Source organism: Adelges cooleyi, unplaced genomic scaffold, assembly GCF_023614345.1.
Source record: "Adelges cooleyi isolate 19-005CV unplaced genomic scaffold, UGA_ACOO_1.1 ACOO_flye_CR_arks_rails_tigmint_CR_PRNA_23, whole genome shotgun sequence".
Lineage (NCBI taxonomy): Eukaryota > Metazoa > Arthropoda > Insecta > Hemiptera > Adelgidae > Adelges > Adelges cooleyi.
The window spans coordinates 4,689,057-4,701,425 of NW_026095893.1; the positions used below are offsets into that span (position 1 = coordinate 4,689,057).

At 30.9% G+C, this 12,369-nt stretch overlaps 1 protein-coding gene across 1 annotated transcript in view; it reads right to left on the reverse strand.

Moving 5' to 3' along the window:
* LOC126835402 (semaphorin-1A) overlaps positions 1-12,369 on the reverse strand; it is a 113,032-nt gene that overhangs the window by 71,156 nt on the left and 29,507 nt on the right. The gene's annotated exons all lie outside the window — the stretch shown is intronic.

Below are 12,369 nucleotides of genomic sequence, written 5' to 3' on the forward strand. Positions count from 1 at the left end.
AAAGTTCTAATAAAAAATTACTTGCTTGTCAAATAAAATATTACACAATACTGCCGACAATAATTATTATGGCATTGCATTACTTTACTAGTAGGTAATAACGATAAGTAATCAACTAGTAAGTAAATTAAGAAATCTTAAGCATCTAAAAATGTAAAGAATGTCAATGACAATAAAAAGTAATGAAAAACACACACAGAATTGTTAATTAGCAAAATGCATTTTTTACAAAAACCATTCCTGGCATAAAAAATAAAGAACAGTTATAATTTTGTCAGATAATTATCATTATAACAATTATTTTTAGTAGTAATCATAAAAAACACAGCTTGCTACAAAAACACTCTTAAGCCTTCGTTAACTAAAACAGCTAAAGAAAAAACTAAGAGAGAATTATATAGCAGAAGGTTATTTTGAGTAAAAACATACTTTTTTTTATAATAATAAAGTTTTAGTGAAACTTCTTTTATAGTAAATAGGATTTAAGGCACGAAAATGTATTTTCTTTAATGCATAATTTCAAAACGCTAAAATTAGTTTTATCCATCGACATAAAAGATAGGAGAATAAATATATTTCTTCAAATTCCACCACGCTGCCCTAATATTTATTTCATACCTCTCTAAAGTGCTGAACCTTTATTAATAATAATGTGAGCCGTTGTGGTATACAACATTGTACGTACCTGAAACAGAAATAAAAAAACGAAATTAGTAATTTGTTTAAAAAGCGTTAGAGCGATGAGGGAGTTCAGTGGGTACCATCAATTGAATAAGCCCTTCCCACTGATTACCATTGTGACCCGAACATCGTTTAACACACATCGGCCCTTAATTATGCGGGTTAACCGTTAATCTTAAAACCATGTTTTACTATCTGTAAAAGGTCCTTGAAGGACAACTATTCGATTAACCTAAATCCTAACTGCGTGAGTTTCAAACTAATTTTTTTTAATAACCGTATTATTATTTTATTATCAGTTTAGAAAACCGTATCAATACTTTATTATTAATACTTTGATATATAATATTACGCAATGGGTGATTGGAAAATGTTCCAAAATAATTAGGTCAATAGTAAATTGCGCTAAATTTAACTTTTTACCAGGGATGTATGTAATACATCCGTTTTAACCTATTTGACGATTTCCACATTCGCCTAAAATGTCTTCAATATCTCATATGTCATACGTGATACGGTATGTAGGAACTACTTTCACAGAATAAATGAAATCAGAATGGAAAAGTATTGTGTAAACAAAAAACGGCAGCCATTTTCTGCGTGGTCCGGAATAAATAAATTATACATATGTATATATTAGATATAGATATAATAATAAAAGAACAACCACTAAGAAAATGGCCGAAGGTATATTTCCCATGTTAAATTATCAACGTTTCCATTCTGATTTCATTTATTCTGTGCTACTTTACTGGAAGTTTCCATGCGCAGTTTACTACATTCATCATCATACTACTAATATTTTTAACACGATTAAATACGCCATAATACCACGCGATAACATTTGTGATTAGTTTACAGTTGTTCAAGAGCAATAGCAACAAACTTAATATTGGTATGAACCGTAGTAGCGGTGATTCATAGGTCATTTAAAAAGTAGTACATTTGTGTTTTAAAAATTGATAGGATGTATTCAGGTCAACAAAATGTGTCAACCAGAATCATTAGTATGATATTATAACAAAGGTAAATTATCTAAAATGTACATCAGAAGATGTCGTTATCATACAGTAGATTCGTATTATTAAAATTCAATTTTTGTAACCCCAAACAACCAAAAAAATAACAGTTTCCATGGTAATTCTCACACCCCTGGGCTTCACTTTGCTAGAATTTAGTTTATAGGTTTATTGGGCAATGAAAAACAAAACCTTCCTACGACGACCTTTTTTGGATTTTTATCTTTAATAAGATTAGAAAAGAAAAAGGATAACTGAAAATAATTTTTTTTAAAAAGTTAAAAATTTTTCGTAACATTTCAAAACTGAAATAGGTCACTTTTTACGAAACGGAATATAATATAATATAATAATACATATTTATAATAATATTTTTAATATTCATTTTTTTTCTATACAAAATAAAATTAATCAAACACCGCATATTGCATGACATTATTAAAATTTCAGTTTAGTGTATCAGTTAAAGAATATAAAATATACTTGTACAAATATACTTGAGTCCAAAACAAAAGAATTAGGTTTCAAAAGTTTTAAAATTAAAATTAGCAAAAAACGGCATATAAAATAAATTAATATGTACTAATTACAACTTATAGTTATCAAACAGTAAATTTTTTTCCTAATACTGTATAAAAAAATCATTTCTATTGATTTGTAATACGCACTCTTCTATATTACAGATTTAAACCATTATGGACACATAATGGTTTCAAATAAACTAAATTTAATATTATTTAAACGTTATACTCCATATTATAGAATTTATTATAGTTAAGTATATTTCATTGCCTAGCATAGTAACTTGTATATTATACATTAATAATCTAACCAGCAGCAGTCAGAAATAAATACGGACACATATCGAGTCGAACCAAAGCGCTCCATTTTAAGCTTTACTAAATTCCTTAGACAGGCAAATTAACTGGAAACCTTTTTACTTAGAGAATGCATTTCCTTTGTCACCGTGCCTTTTTAAAATAACAACAAGTGCCTCGCCACCGATCGAGAACTCACGGAGCACCATAACAAAGAGGATGATAAATTATTTACTAGTGACGCGAGAGTAGCTTTTGTTTTTCGGTGAGCTTTTAATTTATAACGCGTAGGAAATCCATTTGCCCAAATTGCTCTACAAAACCTCGCAGGAGAACGTAAATTTCCATTGTCGAATTTAGAAATTCTAAGTGGAAAACTTTCTTCCAATCGAAACAAGAGTAATTTTTCCCATTAAGCCGTTTAAAAAACGTTGTGATCTATATATAAGGCAAATCACATGTTATACATTTACTACCATATTAATTTTTCTTTTAACAAAAATGTGAGTGCAGCAATATTTTGCAGACTTATAACGTAATTTCTTCAGAAACGATAAAAAGCAATATTTCTAAAAATAAAAATGGCCATACAATTTTTAAATAACAACAATTTAATTAATTAGTAAATCCTAATTGGATACTCCCAAACGTAATGCACTTTTTCTTGTCGAAAAAAAACTACTGCAATTTTGTGACTCGTGTTATCGGTATAACACAACTAATACACTATTACAAAAAATATTATACAGTGTTGTCAAGCTTTAAATTTATGTTATTATTTAAATCATTATTTTAATTGCACGCTGCAGGACGCAATCGACCATCAGTTTTCGGGAATGGGAAAATACAATATATTTATTATGATATTTTGTACGTGAGTGTTGGTTGACAACAAAGATTAACCGTTTACATATTAGGATAAAATAAATTATAATGCGGGTCCTAAAACCGGATGATACCAGATTTTTTTTAATGTTTGTCATCGTCGTGTTGGTGTTATTCAAACCCTTTTTTGAGTGTACACACATGTGTGTTGAATAGTTTAATGTTCGGACGCGGTCAGAATAAGATAAATATAAACAACCAAAGAAATGAAAGACGAATCGTGTGGAATTAAAAAAAAGAACGCAACTAATTGCGTCAATGAATGCATCATAATACTAACTATTTAACATTTATTATACCTGCACATCATAATATTATATTATATTAAAAACAAATTATATTGAATTATCGTCGTCATTGCTCAGACATTGAATTGTTTATTTAAACCAGACTGATAATGGTTTATTTAACACATTACTCATTAGTTACACATGGATTCTATTAACATACTACGCGTTTTTAATTGATATTACTATCTCGTGTCACTGCGATTAAACTATTATAATGTACACGAGACAAAAATTATTTAAAATCATTATTATTGCAAATGTGAGTAATTTTTATTATTATAACAATAATTATTCTTTAAAATGTTACTAATTTGTTGAACATTCTATAATATAATATTAGTGCGACTTAATGTCACACTTTTAACATAATGATAAACGGTCAGGACTTTATTTATTAATTAATTAAATAAATATTATTTATAATATTTCACCAATGGAACTTTTTCAATTTCCTACAATACAGCAGCGCTAACAACAATTAGTCATTATGCGTTTAGCAATGTTTTTTTTTCCTTTGTGTTCTTTACGTTTTCGAAATCCAAAATATTTTATTTCCAGTCGCATTCTGCCACTTACATTTCGTCGAGCAATATAATCTAAAACACAACATTAAGGTCCTTCGACTCGACGGAAATTGAAAAATTGTTTTCTTCCCCACACATAATCTTGACCTACACTGAGAATTATTGTCAATTTTAAAAGCACGAACGGGGCTTTATCAATACGCCGAAATACAAATAATAATAAAATAAATATACAAAATTTGTTTTCCCGAGTATGTTAAATTCAGAAAAAAACGAAGCAATAGATACACTGAATTAGATCAAAGGACCCTTAGCTTAAAAGAAAAACACCGGATAGGTTATAGCAAGAGCTACAACCGCAGTTGCTGTGGTCATTGAAATAACAATATTAGTTTGCTGAGAAATGAAAAGCGGTAACAAATTATCTACAAATTATAAAAAAACAGCACGTTAATCGATCCAGTAATTTCAGAGATCGAGTAAGCCGTAAAAGGTCGTATAGGTATATAAGTCCTTTACGCCACCCCCTCCTTTGCGTTACTTGTACGACCAAAACACGTTACTCCTGGCTGCGCAGACGCATATAAGAGTAAAACGTTTTGGTTTCTGCGCAAGTTTGTTCTCTCGTGGCACGGAGTATAGCGCAATTCTGACGATGTACATTTGAGACCTTGAACCGATCTATCGAATGACACTACAACGGTTTATCTCGGTCTCAACCCGTCAACTGCACGCGGTGTTACATCCCATACACGAAATTAATGTTGAAAGAAAGAAAAAATATTAAAAATTGACTGTTTTCGCGACACGAGAGTAGAGTCAGAAGAACTTGTTATACATTATTCAAAATATGTTCGTGATGCAGAGTTCGCGTGCAGTGCATTTCACCTAAAAGATATATAAATATATATATATATACTATACACTATTATTATATAAATAAAAATATATTCTCAAAGCCCCCGAAAGGCATGGGGCAACGCGAGGTTTTTCGCACGATAAGAGAAGTAAAAGGAAAACTAGTGTAACTCACTACGTATAAAAATAGTAGCGCTTGTTATGTCACGAAAACAACCATATTGGGTGTGCATTATGAAAATGTATGAAATTTAATACTCGTCAAAAATGCTTGTACTTTTATGTCGATTTTTTTCTTTCCCGTGGAATAACTATTAGGTACATAAATAATGTTGCAGTGTGTAAACAATATAGAGAATGTTACCAGTATCATGTGTATCTACAGCTTGAACTTAAATAATGAGATTCGAACAAACTTTGTGAATTATCAATGAGAATGGTGTTGTCATTTATATTTCACGCGCGCTGAAATACTTCAGTTGTATTAAAACGTAAATTATTATTATTATAATTATTTACCGTCATGATAATCACTGATTTAATAAATATAAGAGTAATAGTGTTTGAAAGGAAAATATGAAAAATCTTAGAAAATATTGTATTAACAAAGTAATAGTTTTTCCACGCATAACTTTATACATTACTTATAAGTCGTACTATAACCGTGCACAATACAAAGTACAGCTACAAGATTAGCGACATAGTCGCCATACACAGTATTATAGTAGAAAAATATCTTTTAGTGACTAGGGAAAATTCAATCAAATCCTAAATAGGATATTATGATGACATATTCTTATTATGGCACCCACCCCATTGGGTAAACGATAAATTATATTCATATAGAAAGTTTTTATACTTGTACTTATATCAAACAAGGGTTTGTTGTTTGTTGTTGACTAAAATGTGGTCGACCGCAACGGTGGAAAACATGTCGATAGAAAAGTAATATATCGTTTTTATCAGACTATGCACTACCCCTCTGTCTGTCTGGCAGGACTTTCCAAATTATTTATGACTGCCCTCGTTGTTATTTAATGAATTTTTTCTCATTCCACTCCCTTTTGTTTGCCCATCCTAACTAAACCGTCACTGTTTATATCATTTAATCCATAAAACTTTTAGATGACAAAAATCGATGTGTTTATCTGTCTATTATTATAAAAATAAAGCATTATATTTTTAGGCTTTATCTTTAACCAGTGTCATAGAATATGTACAATAAAACGTTTTTAAAAAATGAACAATGTTTTATGTAGTTTTTGACATATTTTTAACATGCTACTAGGAATGGCAATCGAATAATATCTAAATATCTAAATACTATTAAAATGATAAAATATGAACCTTTATCTTGTTTAATTAAAAAAAATATATTGAGGCAGATTTTTAAAAAGTAATATTGCATTCACTTAGTTTGAAAAACAATATTAATTTAAATGTTATGTTACCCAAACTTTATTTCATATATATACCCGGTAAATCCTACATAACACACAAAAACTCTGAGCTCTTAGTTAATCATTGTCTAAATTCAAAACAATTTTCATTTAAAACTTGGTATTTGGACATTTTTCAATGAGCAGCTTGAGGTGGTAGTGTTAAAGTAAAAAAAAGAGCGAATATTTTGTTCCTTTTTTCTTCGTTCAAACCGGAATTGTTGATGCCGTTATGATTAATGAATTCCAACAAACGGCTTCATTTTCTGTTTCCATCTCTACCCTTTTATTCAGTTATACCCCGACAACGTCAAAAAACTAAAAAGAAACATACTTTTAATAATTAATAACTTTTTCGATAGATTGTATTCAGCTCACACCGACGTTTCTTGTTCTACTTACTACCTTTCAACTTAGTTAAGTTTTCTTATCGCGCCTTAAAAGAAAAACTTTCTTTACATTACTTAATCACACTTTTATGTTATTCTAGGGTTTCTAGAGCAACGAAACATAGGTACAAAAATATAACTATAAGGGACAAACAATAATTTACCATTCGTATTCAGATGCGCTCAATTCGGAAATAATTACAATCTCGGTCGACGTTCGAGACACTTGTAAGAACTTTTTGGTAAGGATCCAAAAACTATACTACGGATGTTAGTTCTGGTTATATGAAAAGAGCGAAAATAAATATTCTAGTTGGAATTACAAATTATGGTTAGAAAAACAATGTGTACAACATCAGTAATGAAGAAACCAAAAACAGCAATCAGTTTTATATTTAAAACAATTAAATATAAAAATAACTTAAGGTAAATTCGTGTGATTGCAAAAAACTATTTAACTTGTTAAATCTAAAAAAATAAACCATTTTTAATTAAACTAAGTCATTATTGTTAAAGTAATATTTTAAATAAACGGAACTTTTTGAAAAAAAAATGTAAAAAGTGCTTAATATTTAATTTATGTCATCATCTATACTTTATTCCAATTAAGAAGAGCCTGCGCGAAGACAGTAACGCACCATTTCTGGCTACGCCTGGTGTGTCGCGTTTCAGTATCTGCGTAGGTACGTTCTTATTTGGAACTGATTATACCTAGATAACACACTATTCAAGTCAAAATTATTAGAATGATTACAAACACAAATATTCCATTAAAAAATTATTCGAATAACTTTCAAACATGTATTCAAATAATTTGCAAGTGCGGTTTTCAAGTTATTTTTAACCAGAGTTCGTGTACATATAATATACATTAGGTACATGAATAATAAAAATAAAAATTCATAGTAACAATAGCAATAGTAATTTTTAATTCGAAAAGTTGTAAATATATTATTCGAATACATTTTGAAAAAAATAATGTTTTATTCGAATACGAATTTGCACAACTCTGGATGCTATTACAGTTTGAATAGAATTATAATTATTAAATGTTTACAATTATTTCCTTATTAGTAGTCAATAAAACCTAGGCTGTGTATTAAATATCGAATCCCATAACCCATTGTATGTGTTTTACATCCACCTAGATATTAGTAATTTTCTAATGTTTCAATTCATTTTATTTCCCACAAAATAACCAAATAATAACAATAAATCTAATTGAACATTGTCATAAACTAACCAACCGATCACGTTTCTGCACCGAACCGGATACATTATATTATGACGCGACGGGTTGCAGCGGATGTCATCAAACATTTGCCGCCCCATTATTTCGTGTGCTCCCCTACGTCCCCCACGTCGGCTTACATTATGATAACACCAACGTTTTTATTGATAAGAAGCTCCTTTCGACAATAAATAACCGTTTCGGCATAACCTCATAAATATCAAAAAGCTTCCACCGCCGTAACCTCGCGCTCTTGTCATTTTTGTTTATCTCCGTTCTCGCGTAACGGGTTTGTGAACGTACAGGCGTAAATAGCAAGAGAAACATAATATAAACTATCTAGTGTGTCCCACCGGAGGAGATCAAAAAACGGGTCGTAAAACCGACCAAAAATATCGCGCTTCGACTTCCCCTCCGATACCGTCCACTTCACTTCATCTTACGTGTACTCGACCCCAGGATGGAAATACATACTTGAGTCTGGCCTATATGTATGTGCGTGTGTGTCGCTGGTGCAAGTATAGGTCTTTAGATATTAAATTCGGTTTTCGGAATTACAATAACGACGGCGCTAAAGTATAGAGAAGAAAAGGGACGTTCCTCCCTTATTTATAGGGTGTCCCTAGCGATTTTGTGTGTTTGTATATATATATATATTATATATGTATATTATATTTGTATATGTATATTTATATATATATATATATATATATATATTTGTGAGTGTATGAGTGAGTATACATGTTGCAATATTAAACGGAAGCTAAAATTAATATTGTATAAATAATTTCGAAGAAATAAAAAGTCGCGGCTTCAGTGGTTGTGGTGGATCTGTTGGAGCGGTGAAGAAAGGAGGGCGCGAAAACGAAGAAAAGGGAGCCGATCGAAGAATCCGTTTGGTTATCGGGTATTTTGCATGTTAAAAAGAAAGAAAGGAATGGCATTAACTTTTTCTTTTGCCAACCGAAAGCGAATACGGCGTTATTTTATATGAAACCATAGGAGAGGCCAAGGGGAGGCAAATGCTATATATTTCAATAGCAAACAGAAACGAAATACATTACCTTTTTTCTCGCAGCAATATAACACAAGTAAGATGTCAGTATACATGAGCATACATATTATGTTTCTTGACTATTATAATTTATTATTGTTGCCGATTACGATTAAGTCGGAATATAACACTAAATATATTAGAATAATTCTAAATATGTTAGAATAATATATGCGAAAATTACTATCGAAAAGTAGTACCTCCTGTTGTCAAGACGTTATTTCTGCTAAATCAATGAGAACAACAATGTTTTATGTATTCTGAAAGCAAATGCCATCAACAACTTATTTATTCCCGCTTTTTTTTACTTTAAGGTGCATGTACATATTTTTAAAATAACGTATACCTTCATAATGATTTGAATCCTAAATGATATTTGATTGATGCATAATGGAAGAAGCAGAATTAAGACGGCGGCCAAGAGACGTTATTGTTAATAAAAATTGAATAAACACTTGATTATTAGCCGTTTAACGTATATATTAGTACCACTTAAGGATACCCTACATACCAACACAATTTCTACACTAAGGTATGTATGTTACGAGAATAAAAATGTTTTATTATTTAAAATAAGCATACTGAAAGAAAATTAATCAACTCTCAGTAACAGGATATCACTAACATTTAAAAGCTAAAAGACTGATTTTTCCCTCCTATGTGGATATTTTTTTATCCATAATTTTATATAAATGTAAAACCCAAAAGGGACGTACGAGTAAGCCAAGTTACACGCAATTCCCATAAGACCATCTCAAAGGATTGTTTGCCAATGACTGGAAGCGAAATGAAAACGACCTTCGAGATAATGTCCTTTATATTTTTGGATGAGTAGGGGAAGTTTCTCTCCGGCATTGACACCCAAAAAATTCCCATTTCGGGTACTTCATTGTTTGATTAATGTTAGTCAGCTTACACAATAGGGACCTGTGTCCGAAAGTCGGACATCTCGTAGGGGCACTTTTGCTCTTGAATTCCAGTAAAACTTGATAATATATAGAACGACGGTTATATTAAATTCCCCAGAGGATTTAGGTGGCGAAAATGGAAGAAAGCCAAAAACAAAAGCAAAAATTCAGGCGACCAAACTTTAACACACATTATGTGAATGTCATAATATTATGTGATATGTGAATTATGAAGATCTCGAGAGACAATATTTTCACTCTTCAAGCAAAGTAAATTCATAGATATAAGATCTTTTTATTTAGTTCTTAGCTAGTATACATATAATTTTCTGTTGTTTATGCCATATGTGCTCATTTGTTCATATAAAAATATTAACATCTAAATATTTTCATAAGTTATTTTATCACTTCCAAATACATATTATACTGTTTTATTGTTTAATACATACCTCTGATAATTTAAAAAAACCTTACATATTTCTTTTAATGAAAAATATATATGTATACACTAGATATTTATGAAATAGACATACTCATTACTTATGCGGCTGTAGTATAATAAAAATTAAATTTATACGGATGCACATACACCAGCTGTATATTTAATTAACGTTATTAAACAAAAGAACAACGACCGCTGAGTGGTGAATGAAAAAACTGCGTTACAAAAGCTGCAAAAAGTGAAACTAATTGAACTAGACTTAGTGGGAGAAAAATGTCTGAATGAATTATATCAAGAGAATACTACGCAATCTAATATTTAAGGGAAGCACAATGGTTTCTGTTAATGGCAACCCGCTATTTCTTTGCAACTTACTGATGTAAAAAAAACATTCATCATCAAAATGTTAAATATATTCGAGTGAAATAGCGACGACAAATCCTCGTTGGTTTTAATGCATGATTATTCAGCACATCCAACCTGAAAACAGCAGATGCAGCCGGCCAGTTTAAAATGTACACATTTAAGTGTCACACCATCCGGGTTGTTATTGGCGATTATCTTCGGATTAAAAACAGTAATGCCAAGAGGACGGTATCCACTCAAAAACAATTTTATCTGAGTCTTAATAAAACTCTATTATAGAATAGTGTTATTTGTTTTGTGCTACATAAATTAAAATTTAATGTTAAACACTGATTAAAACTAGTGCCAGTGATTTTAAACGTGTAATTTAAATACACGTGTACACGAACCCCGTGTAATTATAAATACACGTGTATTTAAAAAAATTTATTTTGTCAAAAATTTTAGTTTGAGTTAACGTATTTACACAATTATACTTGTGTTTGAGTTCGTATAATTGAATAGACGTGATATTAAACGTAAAACTAAAATTAATAACAAAAATAAATTTTTTTGAATACACGTGTATTTATAATTACACGGGTTTTACGTATAATCGAATACACGTGTAACAGGGACCTCTAATTAAAACCACCGTTTTTTTTAGAAGATAAATGTTAACATCTCATGCCGGTATAAAAAGGAAAAGGTTTATCTTCTTTTGACCTAATAATGACTAAGAAAAATTGCTGGGCTCGACATTAGAATTTTGCTATCCCTTGAGAAAAACGCGGACGTGTTCTAGGTAGCTGCGAGGGGAGGTAAACGGTAACAACGGCATCGCGACCTCACTGGTTTTTAATAACTGCCAAGTTTCTTTGGCTTTTGGGAAGGTAGTCCAATATATATATATATATATATATATATATATATATATATACGTGTGTGTGTATCCGTGTAAGTTAAGCGTATACAGTATGCGCATACCGTATAAACGAACGGAACAAGTGCATGGCTGCCTACACGAAACACGGCGATGAAATATTTACTACCCCGGGGATTCAGGAGCCCACTGTCTGTAAACAACGTGAGCAGCCAGCATGTATTTATAATTCAACAGTTCCAGATTTAGGGCTGGTGTTATATATTGACATAGCCCATTCAACCGGGTGCTAGAGGACGAAAAGGGTGGACGGTTTGTTTGTTGCTATTAATACTTGACTAAGACGATACGCGCAGTAGCAAATAAACTCGGAGACGACATTAAAAAAACTGTGTATAACGACCCGAGAGGTTTACCGTAGTTTCAAACCTAAATGAAACCGAAACTATAATATTATAACTAGGGAGTTGATGTTTTCAATGGCGTATTTACGAGGGGGGGGGGGGGATAGATCCCCTCCCTTGACCTTTTCATTTTTGTAAGACTAGGTATAAACAGAATCTCGCGTTATCTGTAAGGTGACCCGTGACATATTATTATTCT